Here is a 20000-nt window from a genome sequence, read left to right on the forward strand (position 1 = left end):
CAAAGAAAGGATAAGGATACAAGAAACGGTAAATGGTCAGAAAAGTGGCACAATCGGTAACAAAAAGGTCAGAACGTCAACGTCGGAATATCAGAGTTGTAAAATACAAGAAAAAGGTCTGGGTTATCAAATTCGGCCACTGAAAAGTCGGGGGCACAATAAAGTAAAGGCCCGGGAAAACAAAAGATATATCGCAACAAAATTTCACTAAAAGGTCTGGGTTACATAAAAAAAAGAAAATGCACAAAAGGTCAAGGTTACAAAAAAAAAAAAAAAAAAGGTCGCAGTAAGATGAGGAACGCAAAACGTTTACAAAAAGGTCAGGGTCGTGAGAGTATTCGCATAAATCCTGGATCTTCTGGAAATCAAGTTTTCTTCATGCATAACGCCCTTGTTGCAAAGCGTAAGGTAACATGTCAGGTGATATACACATTACGCAATTTCATTAAAAAAACATGGTATGTTACTTCACTGTCGAACCAAATGTAAAATACATATGAAATGCATTAAATTTCGCGTTTACATCAAACAACAAAAAATATCTTAAAGCAAATCATCTCGGTGTGATAACTGGCAAGCTCATTCATTCAGAAAAATCAGGATGTAGATAGTAAGGTCACTTCATTCACCCTTCTGCGAAACTCAGGCACGGGTGGTGGTGGGGGGAGGGGGGGGGCAAGACTGCCGGAACCTTACACAGTATCCGGGGCCTTATATTTAGAAAACGTGGTTCTTCAAGGTCATATTATTGTAGTCAATCACAACGAAGGAGTAACTGTGACTCCTTAGGGGCCCACCATTGTATTCTGTTACACCCTGTAACTATGTGGATGTAACCAGTTATTCTTTATATTTGTCTACTTGAGAATTCGAAGTAAAAAACTAATTTGACTTCACGGACAATCTGAATGTTGAGATGTCTTAAAAATTATCATGTCTTAGGAACTCAAAATCACATGGAATTGGTGCGCGGGAGATGAAGCTTCGACAGGGGTTCGGGCGAGAATGATCATTTCCTGGCCGGACGGGGAACTTGAGTCGGAATGAGACGCCTTTACTTATCTACACCTTGTAGGGAAATTGAGTATAATACATATTTACCATGTTTATATTGCTAGGTGTCACATGTATTCACACAGTAATAAGAGTCAAACAGTTGTTTCAGTAAATGGCGATGACTGACCTTTCAGATTTGGCGAAAACTTACATGAGTTATGTCGGCCTGTTAGCTCAGTTGGTTAGAGCGCCGTGCTAATAACGCGGATGTCGAGGGTTCGATCCCCTTACGGGCCAGCTGTAAACGTTTTCAAACTTAGTAAGTCTTACCAAGGCACAAAATGAAGATAAAAGCGAAATGCTACGATGGGGTACTGAAGTTATAAATTTTAAATTCTCGTCCGATTTATTGTAATTTTCTTTCAAGATACAAACGACACGGGTCACAGAAAGGTAAGAACCATAGAAAAGGTCACGATTACAAAAATAAGAATGATCAGGAATGCGAAAATAATTCATTGAATAGACTTAAGACTGTAAAGGTCAGAAAAGGATCGTAAGAGATGTCAAAAGAAGTCAGTGTCGCAGAACACCTCTGGATCACAAAGACGACCTTATAAGGTCTGGGTCTCAAAAGATATATAAACAAAATGTCAATAAAAGGTCAAGGTTACAGTGTAAAAAATGCACAAAAGTTCAGGGTTACAAAAAGCTGAGGAACGCAGAACTTTACAAAATGTAATATCTTTTTAACTTTAGTATTGGTGAACATAACTTAAAAATACCAATAAACTGCAGTTACCGTTACCGTCACGATTTTCCCAGAAAATTATTGGTGTATGTTTAGACAGAGCATGTTGCACTGTGCAACTTCGTTCAAGTTCAGTAAACGCTTTGGCACTGAGCTAGGCCAGGTAGGGTAGGGGGAAGGGGGAGGGGAGGGGAGAGGGGGAGAGCTGTGCGGGGCAAGAACTGATCTCATCTGGCGCCAGTTCAAAGCTGACCTAAGCTTCTCTTGGCGTAAGTAAGCGTTTGACACTTCGTGTTTTTATTTTTATGATTCAGAAAGTATCCTAACCAGACAGCTTCATAAGTGAGTGTACATCTAGATAGCTTTATCGAGCCAGTTACTGCAATTAGCAGTATACATATGTACACACACATACACAAACACACACACACACACAAACACACACCGACACACATATACACACACCCACACACACATACACACACAAACACATACACAAACACACACACACACACATACACACACACACACACACGCATATATATATATATATATATATATATGTGTGTGTGTGTGTGTGTGTGTGTGTGTGTGTGTTCGCGACATTGTCATTCTTCATCTTACCGTCATCATGATAATTTTCAGCACTATCCTTATCATTATCTGTATCATCACTTATTACTAGTGTCGTCACCACCCACAGTATAATCATCCCCGTCTTTAAGACAAGGAATAACATCAATACGAAGAGAAATATGAATAACAATATTTATTCCTACAAAACTAACAATAATAATAACACAATTTTAATAGTCATAGTGATAATAAAAACAGCAACAAGATACACATACAATCATGATAAATATTATAAATTATGATTCATAAAACCTTTAAAATTGGCCACATGATAATGAGCAAACATGCTTATAAGCTTTAATCAAAGACACTGCTGACTGGATCCCTGAAATCTCGGATGCTATTCTGATTACAACTGAAGATAAGATATCAGTGTACTGGTTCGACGTATGCATTATAAGTGTTGTTTTTTTCTTCTTCTTCCTCTTTTCAGTGATGGAAATTAAAGGGTTAAGTGTCTGATGAATGTAAATTAATTGAATTATTTGTTTAACATATTTCAGGGCTGTTATATTTTCTATATCTTTTTCATTTTGAATTTGAAGCCATAATGATCAGTGTCCATTTCTGAAGTTAAGCCATTTTCCTCGAATATAAAAGAAATATAGATAGATAAATAAACAAATAGACAATGAATGAATGAATGAATAAACAAAAAATAAACTAATGAATAGACAGAATAAAAACATTAACCTTTTTTTTCTTTTCTATGCTGTGAATCTGGGCTTTGGGCAAAGGCTGCCATTCTTCCTCCCTTTGTCTCGAAACTTAATATGTCTGCGAATTGCCTTTGATACCTTGACTCAAGAAAGTGTGTAGGCGGGGTTGCCACGCACAGTATAGAGAAAGAGAGAGGGTGGGAGGGAGAGGGAGAGAGAGGTAGATAGAGATAGAGATATATAGATAGATAGATAAAGAGAGAGAGAGAGAAAGAGAAAGAGAGAGAGGGGTGGGGGGGAGCAGACAAAGTGAGGGAGTGAGAGAGAGAGACAACCAGATGAGAGATGAGATGAGTGAGAGAGAGGTATACAGAGAGAGAGAGAGAGAGAGAGAGAGAGAGAGAGAGAGAGAGAGAGGGGAGGGAGGGAGGGAGGGAGACAGACAAAGTGAGGGAGTGAGAGACAGACAGCCAGACGGACATAGTGAGTGAAAAAGAGAGAGATGAGTGAGAGAGAGACACATTGTGTGAGTGAGTGTGTGAGAGAGAGAGACACATTGTGTGAGTGAGTGTGTGAGAGAGAGAGACACATTGTGTGAGTGAGTGAGTGACAGAGAGAAAGAGAGAAGAAAAGAAAGGTGTTGAAGCAATTTTTTTACGAACAGTATCTTGTATCTTCGTCAGAAATACACACATCAAAAAAATTACAGAGTAATAATAAATTGCTGCCGCGGCCTTAGATAGTTTGAATCTGTCCGATGCTGTGTTGACATTTTTTTCTGTCGCGATGTATGCAGCTTCCATAATTTTTCTTTTCTGTTTGTTCAGTCCTCCATGGATTACTGCTTCCTTCCAGTTCGGTAGATGTCCAGCTTCATCTACATGTACCACCATGGCGTTGGAAGTCCTATGATCCGTTGCCACAGGACATGGTGACGTAGTCTGTTGCAAGAAAATTATGTATACATTGCAATCAATCGGATCAATTGTCAATTTATGTTCAAAATTCATCCTCTTACAGAATAGTGTATAGGCAGTATGGTCAGTGATTAAACGTTACATTTGTTTTAATTTCCACCAATGAAATTTCCATAGCAACAGAGTTAAATATCTGCTCTTTTGGACAGACATTCTATACTAAGTTCTCATCAAATGAATTTGCTTGCTCGCCATCTTCTGGGCATATCTTGCAGCATTAGTGGGGGTACTTACATGTTGCTTTATTCACTAAGACTTCACCCTATATGCCTGTTACGCAGCATATATATGATTCGTTATTTATTCCAGGGACTAGTCGAGAAGTCTGAAAAGATGCACCGCTGGCCCGTAAGGGGATCGAACCCTCGACATCCGCGTTATTAGCACGGCGCTCTAACCAACTGAGCTAACAGGCCATTAGGAATAGAAATCTAGTTTGTAATATTCAATCAACACGATTTACTGAAATAATAACTGGAGACCTAATACTCCGTGAACTCTATGGACACGTTTTACGATATCCCTGACCTTTATGTGACTTTTTAAAGCCTTACTGATGATTCCGGGACACATTTTAACTTACTTAATCTTTTGTGACCGTTTTAAGCTTCACTAACCTACAAATGATACTTTCTGTCTTTGTTGCGAACTCGACCTTTTTTTGAGTTCAATATAATTTCCAACCCGGCCATTATTTTCTGGATTGAGCTTTTGTTATGTCTTTTAGTGACAGTTTTTACTTTTTTATGACCCGATCTTTTTGTAGGGTTATGTGAACTTCCTTGAGACTTCACCTTGAGATCCTTATTATCCTCGACTTTTTGCTTATCTTTTTGTGCCTTATAAACGGCCCTGACCTTGGCGTGACGTTTCTTAAACCCTGACCTATTTTATGAATGAGCTTTCAAATGGCACTGATATTTTAGTCCACGATCTTTTTTGTAGCCCTCATCCTAAATGTGGCCTTGGCCATCTGGTGGAGATGTTTACAGACACGTTCTAGTTTGACCTTTTTGTAACCCTTAATATCTTATTATTATTTTGTGATATTTTCTGTGATTTTCATCGTTTGCGACGTTAACCCTCAAATTTTCTTTTCTTTTTTTCTTCTTTTCTTTTTAAGCCATACCTATTAAGAACATTTTTGGAGACCTTGATTTTTCTTTTACAAATCTGATATTTTAAAAGCCACACTGATCTTATGATGACATTGGCCTTTTTTGTAACCCTCAGCCACTCTGTAGCCTTGACTTTCTTCTTAAAATTTTCAGCAAACTGTCCGATATTTTATTGCGACACTTTCTCTGAGGAAAATTTTATTCTTAGTTATCAATTTCATAAGCCTGACCTTTTTGTTGCATTTTTTGATGATCCTCAACATATTTCAGATTTTTTTCTTTTTTTGGCGAACTTGATCGTTTATTGGACACCGACCTTATGTTGAAATTTAGCTTTTTTGGCCAATGTCCTTTGTGACCTTGTTTCCTGCCTCATCGTACACGTTGTGCTCGTATCTGTTACAAGAAAATCATGAATACACTGCATTAAACGTACCAGTTATCAATTCATGTTCGACATGCATGGCCTATTACAGCATCGTAGGGAAAAGGTAATAGTCAAATTTCCCTTGGGACAGAACTAAAGACTTTTCTCTTTTTCGTTTTGGCAGACATTATACGGTAAATTCTCGTCAGACGAATTTACTTGCTCATCTTCGTCATATCTTGAAGGCTTAGTGAGGCTACTTGTATCTGCATGTTGCTATATGCTTTAGGATTTCGTCCTTACCCATCTCTTACGCCGCGTAGGACTTATGTTATTCATTCCAATGGCTGGGCGAGATTTCACAAAAGATACTAACGTGGCCCGTAAGGGGATCGAACCCTCGACATCCGCGTTATTAGCACGGCGCTCTAACCAACTGAGCTAACAGGCCCATAAACTGAGCTTGGGTTTTACTAGAATGCATTTATCCAAGCAGCACGATTTATTGAAATAACAATTGGAGATCTAGTCTTCTGTGGGCACACGTGAAATATGGCAACATGTGTATGTATGTATTTTTCTCTGAACGCTTCCTATGGTATCAAAGGGCCATGGCTTCCATATTATCGTGTCTCATTAGTTTTGACGACGCAATCTAAGAGTTAAAAGTCGGGGTTCTGATTGCCAGTTAGTAAAGACCCAAACCTAACAAAATGAACTTGAAAATAACAGAAAAATAATGTATAAAACTTGGCGGGAAACGAGTCATGGACAGTCGCCTGGCTGACATCGCTGCATAGCTTCCCATGTTCACCGGTTAGTCATCAGGTTTGAGTCTGAAAGCATACTAGGAAAATGCAATAAGCCTTTGGGGAAAAGGGACAGGGAAAAGTAGAATTTATGCGAAGTTTACTGCAAAGAATCAAAGCGAAATCACATTCACTGTATGAATGTGTAGTGTACGATAAGAATGAGAAGAATGAAGTGAGAAGATCAAAAACTGCAGTCAGTGTTCCGGAGAATATGAGCCAATTTATATTTTCTCTTAAAGTCCTCCTTCATTTCCTCTGTCTAAAATCGCACACACAACAAGCAAGGGTATGCGCGTTCAAGGGTGTTCTTAGGCCAGTTTTCTGAAATGTGTCTAGTAGATGCTTTAATCTCTGTTAAATATGAACGTTTCAACAAACATAACAATTAATAAAAGCATTTTCGGCCACCTAGTCCGAGAACACATGTGGATGCGCGAGCCTTCAAATGTTCCCATACATCACAATAGCTCACAGCAGTTTGCAGTTTGGTCTCGTGCTTGATGTGATGTGTCATTACTAGAGCAGCATATTTCGGAGGAATAGGACAGCAGAAAGAATTCCTCTTGGTTATTTACTAATGTATATGAAAATAAGATCACGGAGAGTGAAAGACAGTCATCCAATTTGCTCCCTGTCTAAATGCATGGTAATCATTTGCACCGTCTATCTTGCGTTCTGATCAGGAAAAAATGGATTTAATTTCGTAGTGTGATATATTCACCCGCCGCCTCTGGGGATGGGATGTATGCACATGGCGTGTCCATTTCGAGTTTGATTTATTGTCTTTACACATAAATGGCTACCATATAAATGGTTATATTGCTGTTAATAATGTTAATAACACTATTATCATTATATTCTCTATCATAAAGGTAACAGCGTCGTACTGATAGCATTAGTAAATAAAGCATTTCTTGCAAACCCAAGGAAAGGTGAAATCAGGTGAGATCACGAGGTCTATTAATTGACTCCTTTGTAGATAATCACTTGTGGAGCCATCTGTGTGCAAAGACAATTTACAAAATACTACAGTGAACACAGCAATGTCCAGCGACGGTGGGCTAAGTAATATATTCCTGATAACAGAGAAAATGTGACGTACGGCATGATATATATCACACAAGATGGAAATACGCAGTCTTCGAAATAAAATGTATGAAGGTCTACAAAAGGGCAGTGCCTCGTTAACCCCAGAGGCCACGTGGAGCCGAACACACTAGCCTCTGCTTCCACTGAGGAACCTCTTCATTTCGTTTAAGATCCAACGACGTCTGCAGTGTTCTTTTAGCACTGAGTTTATTAGGTCTCGAGTTCATGTTCTGTCTAAGGAAAAGATCGCAGCCATTGCTGAGCCACGAGACGAGAGAGATGCAGATAGCTTCCGAGCATGTGGAAGCACCACTCTTTGTTATGTCGCTTGTATCTTGAAGGAAAATAGTTAATAAACCGGACGAGTATCTGACATTTATAATCCCATTACCCCACAGTAGAAAAACAGCAATAGGACTAGTGATTAAAGTTTACATTCACTGTATTTACAGTAGAAGGTAGAACAAAAAGTTAACAATACGACATGATACCAGGTATAGCTTCTCAGTGATCCACATAGTATTGTGCGAACATGTGCTTATATTAGTATGCTATTACAGCTTTATGGTATTTGTATCAGTAATTCGCTCGTCTTCAACTTGTGCCATGGTAAGAATTGCTAAGTTTGAAGACATCTACATCTGGCCCGTAAGGGGATCGAACCCTCGACATCCGCGTTATTAGCACGGCGCTCTAACCAACTGAGCTAACAGGCCCATAGGGAAATAAAAGATTTAAACTTATTATTGTGTGAATATATGTAATATCTAGGAATATGGATATGGGAGACATATAGAAGGCTTGATTTTTTACAAGGCCCATATAAGTAAAGGCGGCTCATTCCGTCTCTCAAGGTAGTTCAGCTTGAGTCCAAAAGGGACTTGCGTAAGCCGGGTAATGATCAATCTCGCCTGAACCCCTTTTGCAAATATACCAGTGATTTTGAGTTCCTAAGGTATAATAATTATGAAGACAGCTCAACATTTAGATTGTCCGTGAAGTGAAATGGATATATATTTTTTTACCTCGAAGTCTTAAACATACAAAGATGAAGCAATAACTAGCTACATCCACATAGATAGAGGGTGTAACAGAACACTATAGTGTGTCCTTAAGGGCACGTTCATTATGACTGATTACAGCAATATGTCCTTACAGAATCACGTTTTTTAAACATAATTCCCCAGATACAGTGTAAGTCTCCGGCAGTTATCTTGTCATCCTCCCCCCCCCCCCCCCCCCATGCCTGAGTTTTGAAGAAGGGTGAATTGAGGTGTCCCATTTCCTGTCCTACACTGCAAAAATGACCGTGAGTAAAGCACTCAGATCTGCGGAAGAGGTCGTGAATTTGCATGAAGACCCTGACCCTTTTTGTCAACTTTTTGCGTTCCTCAACATACCGTGACCTACCTTGTAACCCCGACCTTTGTTGTTGTAACTCTGACCTTTTAGTGACATCATTTTTTATTTATATCTTTCGAGACTGTTCTTCCCTGCCTTTCCTTTATTGTGCCCCCGACCTTCCAGTGGCCGATTCTGATAACCCACATCTTTTTTGTATTTTACAGACCTAAACTTTTGTGAACTTTAGTGTCTATGCATTCCTAAGCTCTTAACCAATACTGATCTTCTTATTAACACTGATCTTTTTTGGTAACCTTGATTTAAATAAAAAATGGAAACTTGCGACCTTTTAGCGACCCTGACCTTTGTGCGGTATTTTTTAAACCTTGATCTATTCTAGAACGAGTTTTCAAGTAACATTGACATTCCAACCAGGCCTACTTTATGCCCGTGACCTTTCTGCGGCCATGTTTAACAACCCTGATATAATTGTGCCTTCTTTGAGACCTTGATTTTTTTTTTCCTTTTACTTTTTTAAATTTTACATGTTTTACGAATTATTTTTATTTTTATTTTTATTTAGCTTTCTTTGCGACAGTGTTCTTTTACTAATCGGGTTTCTGACATTTTTGTGACCACTTGTTTTTAAATCCATAACTTTTGTATGACGTTTTTGTGATCTAGGGGTGTTATGGAACACTGACCTTTTTCAACCCTTTTCTGATCTTCACAGTTTCAAATCTCTTTAATGAATTACTTCCTCATTCCTGACTATTTTTTTTTTTTTTTTTTTTTTTTGTAAAAGTGATTTTTACCTCTCTATGACTTTTTAATATCCCTGACCCTTATCGCTTGTATCTTGAAGGAAAATAATTACAATAGAATCGGACGAGTTTCTGACATTTATAATCTCATTACCCCACAGTAGGAAAGTAACAATAGGACTAGTAATTAAAGTTTGCATTCGCTTTATTTCTCAAATAATGAAATTTAAAGTAGAAGGTAAAGCAAAAGGTTAACAATATGATATACTACCCGGTATATCTACTCAGTGATTCCCATAGTATTGTACGAATCTTGTGTCATGCATACATTTGTATATGTTATTACAGCTCTAATATGAGTATTTATATCAGCAATTCGCTCGTCTTCACCTTGTGTCATGGTAAGGCTTGCTAAGTTTGAAAACAACTACAGCTGGCCCGTAAGGGGATCGAACCCTCGACATCCGCGTTATTAGCACGGCGCTCTAACCAACTGAGCTAACAGGCCAATACACAAAATGGATGTTTTCGCCAAATCTAAAAGACCAGTCAGTGCCATTTACGGAAACAACAGTTTGAAACTCATCACTGTGTGAATACATGTTATATCTTTAAATATGGATATGGTAGACAAGTAATATACTTAATTTTTTACAAGGTCTAGATAGGTAAAGGTGGCTCATTTCGACTCAAAGAACCTTCGCAAGTCCCCGTGGATAAAGGGACTTGCGTCTGCCCGGGAATGACCATTCTCGTCTGAACCGCAGTCGCAGCTGCATCTCACGCGCTGCCAATTCTATGCTTTTGAGTTCCTAAAGCATAATAATTATTAAGACATAACATTTAGATTGCCCGAGAGTTCAAATGAATATTTATTTTACTTCGAATTCTCAAACATAATATAATGCCCCGTGTACTGTGTAAGTCTCCGGCAGTTATCTTGCCCCCCCCCCCCCCCCCCCCATGCCTGAGTTTCGCAGAAGGCTGAATTGAGGTGACCTTACTATTTAGATCTTAAATTTTCATGAATGAATGAGCTTACGGGTGATCACACTGATATGGTTTGTTTTAATTAAAATTAATTTCTTGTTTGGAAATTAATGCATTTCGTATCTGTTTTACAGTCTTTTTTTTGTTTTTTGTTTTACTTATAACGAAACTGCGTAATGTGTATATCACTTAACATATAACCGTATGATTTGCAACAAGGGCGTTGCAGAGACCCATTTCCTGTCCAACGCTGCAAAAATGACCAAGAGTAAAGCATTCAGATCATTCATTTTGCATGAAGACAGGGTTTATGCAAATACTGTTTCGACCCTGACCTTTTTATAAAGTTATTGCGTTCCTCGATTTACTGTGACTTATTTTGTAACCCTGACGTTTTAGTTTTTTTCAATATTTATATCTTTTGTTTTCTCTTGTGATATATCTTTTGTTCTTTCAGTGACAAATTTTGATAACACAGATTTGTTCTTGTATATTATAGTCCTAAACTTTTGTGAACTTTAGTGTCTATGCAGTCCTAAGCTCTTAACCAATATTGACCTTATTGACACTTCGTACGATATTTTTGAAACTCTGACCTTTTAGTTTTTTTCAACATTTATATCTTTTGTTTTCTTTTGTGATATATCTTTTGTTCTTTCCGGCCTTCATGTTATTGCTCCCTTCCAGTGGTCGTTTTTGATAACCCAGATCATATTTGTATTTTACCGTTCTAAACTTTTGTGAACTTTAGTGTCTATGCAGTCCTAAGCTCTTAACCAATATTGACCTTCTTATTGATACTTCTTTTTTGTGACCTTTTAGCGACCCTGACATTTTCACAATACCTACTTTGACATGTTTAAGTCACTGACCTTTTTTCTTTTTTACAACCCTTGCGACATTTTTTTTTTTTTGTGATACTGACCTTTTTCGGTTTTAAATGTTTTACAACTTTTTCTGATTATTATTATTATTATTTTTTTTGCGACAGTGACCGTTTACTAATCGGGTTTCTGGCCTTCTTGTGACCATTTATTTTTACATCCATAACTTTTGTAAGACGTTTTTGCGATTCAGGTGTGTTATGTGACGCTGATCTTTTTTTTTTTTAGATCTTTTTCGACCCTTGACTGACCTTCACAGTTTTAAATCTCTGTAATGAATAATTTCCGCATTGCTGACCTTTTTTTTTTTTTTTGTAAAAGTGACTCTTTCTACTATTCTTACCTTTCTGTAACTTTTTAATATCCCTGACTCTTATCTCTTGTATCTTGAAGGAAAATAATTACAATAAATCGGACGAGTATCTGATATTTTTAATCTCATCACCCTATAGTAGGAAAATAACAATAGGACTAGTAATTAAAGTTTATTTCTCAAATAATGAAATTTAGAGTAGAAGGTAGAGCAAAAGGTTAACAGTATGATATGCTGCCAGGTATATCTACTCTGTGATCCACATAGTATGTGTGCGAATCATATGTCGCGTTTACATTCGTATATCTTATTACGGCTTTAGTTTAGCCCTTGTCTTCAACTTGTGTCATGGTAAGACTTGCTTAGTTTGAAAACATCTACATCTGGCCCGTAAGGGGATCGAACCCTCGACATCCGCGTTATTAGCACGGCGCTCTAACCAACTGAGCTAACAGGCCCATATAAATTAATGAAGTTTTCGGCAAATCAGAAAGGTCAGTCAGCGCCATTTACTGCAACAAATGTCTGACTCTTATTACTGTGTGAATACGTGTGATATCTAGCAATATGGACTTGGTAATTATATAGTATACTTGATATTTTACAAAATCCAGATAAATAAAATCGGTTCTTTCCGACCCTCAAAGTAGTCGAACCCGCACAAGTCCCCGTGGATAAAGGGATTTGTGTCTACCCGGGAATGATCATTCTCGCCTGAACCGCAGTCGCAGTATGCCAATTCCAGGTGATTCCGAGTTCCTAAGACATCTAAACATTTAGATTATCCGTGATGCCAAATAAATACTTTTTTTTTTTCTTTTACTTTGATTTTTCGAACATACTTAGATAAAGAAATAACTGGCTACATCCACATAGTTACAGGATATAACAGAATGCAATAATGTGTCCTTAAGGGTTATTCGTTCGTTACGATTGATTACAGTTATATGTTCTCACAGGATCACGTTTTCTAAATATAAGGCCCAGGATACTGTGAAAATCTCCGGTAGTTATCTTGTCCCCCCCCCCCCCCCCATGTCAGAGGTTTGCAGAAAACTGACTCAAACTGACCTTACTATTTAAACCTTGATTTTTTCAGTGATCAGACTAAGATGCTTTGTTTAAAAATATTCTTGTTTGATGTAAACTGGGAAATTAATATATTTCATATCTATTTTACAGTCGTTTCTATAGTTAAGTAATAAATCATGTTTTTATATTTATGAAATTGCGTAATGTGCATATAACCTATTACATTGCGCTTTGCAACAAGGGCGTTGCAGAGACCCATTTCATGCCCTACACTGCAAAATTGACCAAAAGTAAAGCACCCAGATCTGTGGAGAATTTCGTGATTTTGCATAAGGAAAACTTGCTTTCCGGAAGATCAGATTTTATGCGCATACTGTCACGACCCTGACTTTTTGTAAAGTTTTTCTGTAACCTTGACTTTTTATGCATTTCTTAATTGGGACAGAGACCTTTTAATGACAATTTTTATGCGAAATATTTTTGAGGCTGTGTTTCATGGCCTATACTTTATTGCGCTCCGACCTTTAATGAAGTCGGTTCTTTCCGACCCTCAAAGTAGTCGAACCCGCACAAGTCCCCGTGGATAAATGTACATACGTCTGCCCGGGAATGATCATTCTTGCCTGAACCCCTGCGGTAGCTACATCTCCCGCGTTTCAGTATTATGTGATTCCGAGTTCCTAAGGCATAATGATTACTAAGAGATCTCAACAATTATATTGTCCGTGAAGCTAAATGAATAAATTTTTTTTATTTTTATTTCTCGAACATACTTAGATAAAGAAATAATTGGCCACATCCACATAGTTATAGGGTATAACAGAATGCAATAGTGTCTTAAAGGAGTCACGGTTATTCGTTCGTTACGATTGATTACAGTAATATGTTCTCACAGGATCACTTTTTCTAAATATAAGGCCCAGGATACTGTGTAAGTCTCCGGCAGTTATCTTGTCCATTCACCCCCAACCCCCATGCCTGAGTTTCGCAGGTTGATTTTTTTTACGTGACTCAACTTAAAGTGACCTTTTTGTAACCCTGACCTTTTATGCATATCTTAAATGTAAGCCAGACCTTTTAGTGACATTTTTATGAGATATATCTTTTGAGACTGTTCTTCCTGGCTTAAAGTTTACTTTGCCCCGAACTTTCAGCGGCCGATTTTGATAACCCAGACCTTTTCCTTGTATTTTACAATCTTGAGCTTCCGACGATGACGTTTTGACTGACCTTTTTGTTACTGTTGGTACCACTTCCTTCTGATTCTGACCTCCTATTAACTTTTCTTGCATCTTTAATTTCTCTTTGACCTTATCGAATAATTGAGATATCTTAGTAATTATTATGCCTTAGGAACTCGGAATCACATAGCATTGGCACGCGGGAGATGTATCTGCAACTGCGGTTCAGGCGAGAATGATCATTCCCGGGCGGACGCAAGTCCTTTTATCCAAGGGACTTGCGCTGGTTGGACTACTTTGAACCGACTTTACTTATCTGGACTTTGTAAAACATTAAGTCTACAACATCAGAGTCAAACAGTTGTTTCAGTAAATGGCGCTGACTGACCTTTCAGATTTGGCGAAAACTTGCTTGGATTGTATTGGCCTGTTAGCTCAGTTGGTTAGAGCGCCGTGCTAATAACGCGGATGTCGAGGGTTCGATCCCCTTACGGGCCAGATGTAGATGTTTTCAACACAGGTTGAAGAAAGGGCGAATTGCTGATATGAATACCTAAATTAAAGCTGTAATAACGTATATAAGCGCGACACAAGATTCGCACAATACTATGTGGATCACCGAGTAGATATACCTGGCAGCATATCATATTGTTAACCTTTTGCTTTACCTTCTACTGTAAATCTTAATATTTGAGAAATAAAGCGATGTAAACTTTAATTACTAGTCCTATTGTTTTCCTACTATGGGGTAATGAAATTATAAATGTCAAAAACTCGTCCGATTTATTGTAACTATTTTCCTTCAAGATGCAAGCGATAAGGGTCAGGGATATTAAATCGTCACAGAAAGGTAAGAACCGCAAAAAAGCCACTTTTACAAAAATAAAAATGGTCAGGAATGCGGAAATCATTCATTAAAGATTTTTTAAATCGCGAGGGTCAGAAAAGTCAAAACACCCCTGAGTCTCAAAAACGTCATACAAAAGTTAAGGATTTAAAAATAAATGGTCACAAGAAGGTCAGAAATCCAATTACTAAACGATCACTGTCGCAAGAAAAGTTAAAATCAGAAAAAGGCATATTTCGTAAAACATAAGAAATCGAAAAAAATCAGTATCACAAAAAAAAAAAAAAAAAAATAGCGTCGCAAAGAAGACACAATTATATCAGGTTGTTAAACATGGCCGCAGAAAGGCCAGGGGCACAAAGTAGGCCTGGTTAGAATGTCAGTGTCACTTGAGAGCTCGTTCTAAAAAAGGTCAGGGTTTCAAAAATATCATACAAAGGTCAGGGTTTCAAAAATATCGTACAAAGGTGGGAGTCGCTAAAAGGTCGTAAATAAGAAGTGTCAATAAGAAGGTCAATATTGGTTAAGAGCTTAGGACTGCATAGACACTAGTTTACAAAAGTTAAGGGCTGTAAAATACAAATAAGATCCAGGTCATCAAAAACGGTCCCTGGAAGGTCGAGAGCGCAATAAAGTAAAGGCTGGAAAGAACAGTCTCAATAGATATATAGAAAAAAAAGTTAATGCCACTAGAATTAAATTATTAAAATCTTTGTACATTTAAGACAATTAAATAATGCACAAGACCTGCACAAGGGTAAATGGGTGAGATAGGTAGGACTAATAACTGACTCCTTGGTGACTAAGTACTTGTAGAGCCATCTAAATACACTAAATAAGCTTGTAATACATTGGGCATGGCATGTATTGTTGCCATACGTGCCAATTAAGTTAAAGGGACACTATTGTATCCTGTTACACCCTATAACACTGTGGGTGTAGCCAGTTATTTCTTTATCTTTGTATGCTTGAGATTTCGAAGTAAAACAAATATTAATTTGACTTTACGAACACTCAAAATGTTGAGATGTCTTAATAGTTACTATGCCTCAGGAACTAAGGATCACATAGAATTGGTACCTCACGCAGCGACAGGGGTAAGGAGAGAATGATCATTCCCGGGTAGACGCAAGTTCCTTTATCCACGGGTTGGACTACCTTGAGTCTAGACCTTATCTGGACCTTGTAAAAAAAAAATATACATGTCAATAAGGTCAATATGGGTTAAGAACTTAGGAATGCAAAGACACTAAAGTTCACAAAAGTTTGGGACTAAAAAAAAAAAAAAAAAATCTGGGTTATCAGAATCGGCCACTGGAAGGTCGAGGGCGCAGTAAAGAAAAGGCCGGAAAGAACAGTCTCGAAAGATATAATTATCACAAAAAAGTTGATGTTACTAAAAGGTCAGGGTTACAAGTGTAAATATTAGGTGATATACACATTACCCAGGTTCATAAAAAAATTAAAAAACATGGTATGTTACTTAACTGTAGAAACGACTGTAAAATATATATGAAATGCATTAAATTCCAGACAAGAAAATAATTCTAAAACAAATCATATCAGAGTGATCATTGGTAAGCTCATTCATTCATGAAAAATGAGTCTAAATAGTAAGGTCACCTCAATTCAGCTTTCTGCGAAAATTAGGCATGGGGGGAGGGGGGGGGGGAGTGGACAAGATAACTGCCGGAGACTTACACAGTACACGGGCATTATATTATGTTTGAGAAATCAAAGTAAAATAAATATTTATGTGACCTCACGGGCAATCTAAATGTTGAGATGTCTAAATAATTATTATGCTTTAGGAACTCAAACGCACAGAATTGGCAGCGCGTGAGATGCAGCTGCGACTGCGGTTCGGACGAGAATGGTCATTCCCTTTATCCACGGGGACTTGCGAGGCTTCGACTATTTTATGAGTCGCAATAAACCTTTACTTATCTGGACTACATAATTACCATGTCCATATTGGTAGATATCACATGTATTCACACAGTAATAAGAGTCAAACAGTTATTACAGAAAATGGCGCTGACTGGCCTTTCATATTTAGCAAAACTTCCTAGGTTTATATGGGCCTGTTAGCTCAGTTGGTTAGAGCGCCGTGCTAATAACGCGGATGTCGAGGGTTCGATCCCCTTACGGGCCAGGTGTACATGTTTTCAAACTTAGCAAGCCTTACCATGACACAAGTTGAAGACGAGCGAATTGCTGATATAAATACCCAAATTAAAGCTGTAACATACGCATGTAAGCGTGACATAAGATTCGCACAATACTATGTGGATCACTCAGTAGACATACCTGACAGCATATCATATTAAGCTTTTGCTCTACCTTTTACTTTTTAATTTTATTGTTGGAGAAATAAAAGCAATATTGTTGTTTTCCTATTCTGGGATAATGAAATTATAAATGTCAGAAACTCGTCCGATTTATTGTAATTATTTTCTTTCAAGATACAAGCGATAAGGGTCAGGGATATTAAAAAGTCACAGAAAGGTAAGAATCGTAGAAAAGGTTGCTTTTACAAAACTAAAAAAGATCAGGAATGCGGATATTATTCATTAAAGATATCTAAAACTGTGAAGGTCAGAAAAGGGTTGAAAAATGTGTCAAAATAGGCCAGTGTCGCATAACACCCCTGGATCACAAAAACGTCATACAAATGTTAAGTATGTAAAAATATATGGTCAAACAGGTCAGTACCGTAAATAATTTAGCGTCGCAAAGAAGGCCACAATTAAATCAGGGTTGTTAAATATGGCCGTAGAAAGGCCATGGGCACAAAATAGACATGGCTGAAATGTCAGTGTCACTAGAAAAATCGTTTCAAAATAGATCAAGGTTTCAAAAATATCGCACAAAGGTCGCAGATAAGACATCTTTTTCAATAAGGAATACAAAGAAAGGTTAATGTCAATAAGAGAGTCAATATTGGTTAGGAGCTTAGGACTCCATAGACACTAAGGTTTACAAAAGTTTAAGGCTAAAATAAAAGAAAAAGATCTGGGTTATCAGAATCGGCCACTGGAAGGTCGAGGACGCAATGAAGAAAAGGCCGGAAAGAACAGTCTCGAAATCGAAAGATATAAATATCACAAAAAGTTGATGTCACTGAAAGGTCAGGGTTACAACAACAAAGGTCGGGGTTACATGGTAGGTCACGGTAAGTTGAGAAACGCAAAGCGTTTACAAAAAGAGTCAGGGTCTCCATGCAAATTCACGACATTTTCCGCGATCTGAGTGCTCGGTCATTTTTGAAGTGTAGGACAGGAAAAGAGACAATGCAACGCCCTTGTTACAAAGCTTAAGGTAATATGTTATTTGATATACACACTACGCAGTAGCATTTTTTTTTTTTTTAACTGGTCTATTAACTGTAGCAAATGTAAAATATATATAAAATACTTTAATTTTCCGAGTTTACATCAAACAAGAACAATATTTTAAAACAAATCATATCAGTGTGATCACTAGTAAGCTCATTAATTCATGAGAAATCGAGGGCTAAATAGTCAGGTCACCTCAATTCACCCTTCTGCGAAACTCAGGCACGGTGGGGCGGTGAGTGGACAAAATAACAGCCGGAGTCTTATACAGTATTTGGGGCCTTATATTTAGAAAACGTGATTCTGTAAAGACATATTACTGTAATCAGTCATAATGAACGTGCCCATAAGGGCCCACTATAATATTCTGTTACACCCTCTATCTATGTGGATGTAGCCATTTATTTCTTTACCTTATGAACTCAGAATCACATATAATTGGTATATCGCACTGGAGATGTATTTGCTTGAGGAGTTCATTAAAAAAAAATGATCACTCCCCGGCTTAGCAAGTCCCTTCGGGCCTTGCGCAGGTTGAACTACCTTGAGAGTCGGAATGAGCTGCCTTTACTTATCTAGGCTTTTAGAAAATTAAACATTCTACATGTCTTCCATGTCAATATTGCTAGATATCACACAGTAATAAGTTTAAATCTATTGTTTCAGTAAAGAGCCCTGACTGACCTTTCAAATTTGGCAAAAACTTGCTTGGATAATATGGGCCTGTTAGCTCAGTTGGTTAGAGCGCCGTGCTAATAACGCGGATGTCGAGGGTTCGATCCCCTTACGGGCCAGCTGTAAACGTTTTCAAACTTAGCATGACACAAGTTGAAGAAAGACCGAATTGTTTGATATAAATATTCAAAACAAAACTGTAATAACATACGAATATAAGCACGGCATGATCCGCACAATACTTTGTGGATCAAGGAGTAGATATACCTGGTATCATATCGTAGTGTTAACTTTTTGTTCTACCTTCTCCTGTAAATAAAGTGAATGTAAAGTTTAATCATTAGTCCTGTTGCTACTATGGGGTAATGAGCTTACAGATGTCAGATACTCATCCGATTTATTATAATTATTTTTCTTCAAGATACAAGCGACATAACAAAGCGTGGTGCTTTCACATGCTCGGAAGCTATCTGCATCTCTCTCGTCTCGTGGCTCAGCAATGGCTGCGATCTTTACCTTAGATAGAACATGAATTCCGGACTTAATGAATGCTAAAATAACGCAGCAGACGTCGTTGGATCTTATATGAAGTGAAGAGATTGCTTAGCGGAAGCAGAGACTAGTGTGTTCGGCTCCACGTGGCTTCTGGGGTTGACGAGGCACTGCCCTTTTGTAGACCTTCATACATTTTATTTCGAAGACTGGTTATTTCCATCTTGTATATATATCATGCCGTGCTATTTCCTCTGTTATCAAGAATTTATTACTGGACATTGTTGTGTTCACTGTAATATCTTGTGAATTGTCGTTGCACACAGATGGCTCCACAAGTGATTATCTACAAAGTAGTCAATTAGTAGACCTCGTGATCTCACCTGATTTCACCTTTCCTTGGGTTTGCAAGAAATGCTTTATTTACTTAAGATATCAGCAATGTAACATACCATGAAATCTTTTCAAAGGTCAAGAAAAAGGTAAAGGTGAGACAGGTAGTACTCGCAACTTTCTCACTGGGAACCATTTATGTGTAACGACAATAAATCAAACTCGAAATGATCAGAACGCAAGATATACGGTGCAAATGATTACCATGCATTTAGACAGGGAGCAAATTGGATGACTGTCTTTCTCCGTGATTTTATTTTCATATACATTAGTAAATACCCAAGAGGAATTCTTTCTGCTTCCCTATTCCTCCGAAATATGCCGCTCTAGTAATGACACATC

The 20000-nt window shown here is 37.8% G+C and overlaps 9 non-coding genes across 9 annotated transcripts; 4 read left to right on the top strand and 5 right to left on the bottom strand.

Moving 5' to 3' along the window:
* The first annotated feature begins 1219 nt into the window (after positions 1-1219).
* Positions 1220-1293, top strand: Trnai-aau. Its single transcript has one exon. It is a non-coding gene; the product is annotated as a tRNA-Ile (tRNA).
* A 3068-nt stretch (positions 1294-4361) lies between these two features.
* On the bottom strand, positions 4362-4435 carry Trnai-aau. The gene has a single exon. It is a non-coding gene; the product is annotated as a tRNA-Ile (tRNA).
* A 1446-nt stretch (positions 4436-5881) lies between these two features.
* On the bottom strand, positions 5882-5955 carry Trnai-aau. Its single transcript has one exon. It is a non-coding gene; the product is annotated as a tRNA-Ile (tRNA).
* Positions 5956-8047: 2092 nt separating this feature from the next.
* Trnai-aau lies at positions 8048-8121 on the bottom strand. Its single transcript has one exon. It is a non-coding gene; the product is annotated as a tRNA-Ile (tRNA).
* A 1826-nt stretch (positions 8122-9947) lies between these two features.
* On the bottom strand, positions 9948-10021 carry Trnai-aau. The gene has a single exon. It is a non-coding gene; the product is annotated as a tRNA-Ile (tRNA).
* A 2063-nt stretch (positions 10022-12084) lies between these two features.
* On the bottom strand, positions 12085-12158 carry Trnai-aau. The gene has a single exon. It is a non-coding gene; the product is annotated as a tRNA-Ile (tRNA).
* Positions 12159-14337: 2179 nt separating this feature from the next.
* On the top strand, positions 14338-14411 carry Trnai-aau. Its single transcript has one exon. It is a non-coding gene; the product is annotated as a tRNA-Ile (tRNA).
* Positions 14412-16841: 2430 nt separating this feature from the next.
* On the top strand, positions 16842-16915 carry Trnai-aau. The gene has a single exon. It is a non-coding gene; the product is annotated as a tRNA-Ile (tRNA).
* Positions 16916-18818: 1903 nt separating this feature from the next.
* Positions 18819-18892, top strand: Trnai-aau. Its single transcript has one exon. It is a non-coding gene; the product is annotated as a tRNA-Ile (tRNA).
* The last annotated feature ends 1108 nt before the right edge of the window (positions 18893-20000 follow it).

The sequence above is a fragment of the Penaeus chinensis genome, chromosome 5 (assembly GCF_019202785.1).
Source record: "Penaeus chinensis breed Huanghai No. 1 chromosome 5, ASM1920278v2, whole genome shotgun sequence".
Taxonomy (NCBI): Eukaryota; Metazoa; Arthropoda; class Malacostraca; order Decapoda; family Penaeidae; genus Penaeus; species Penaeus chinensis.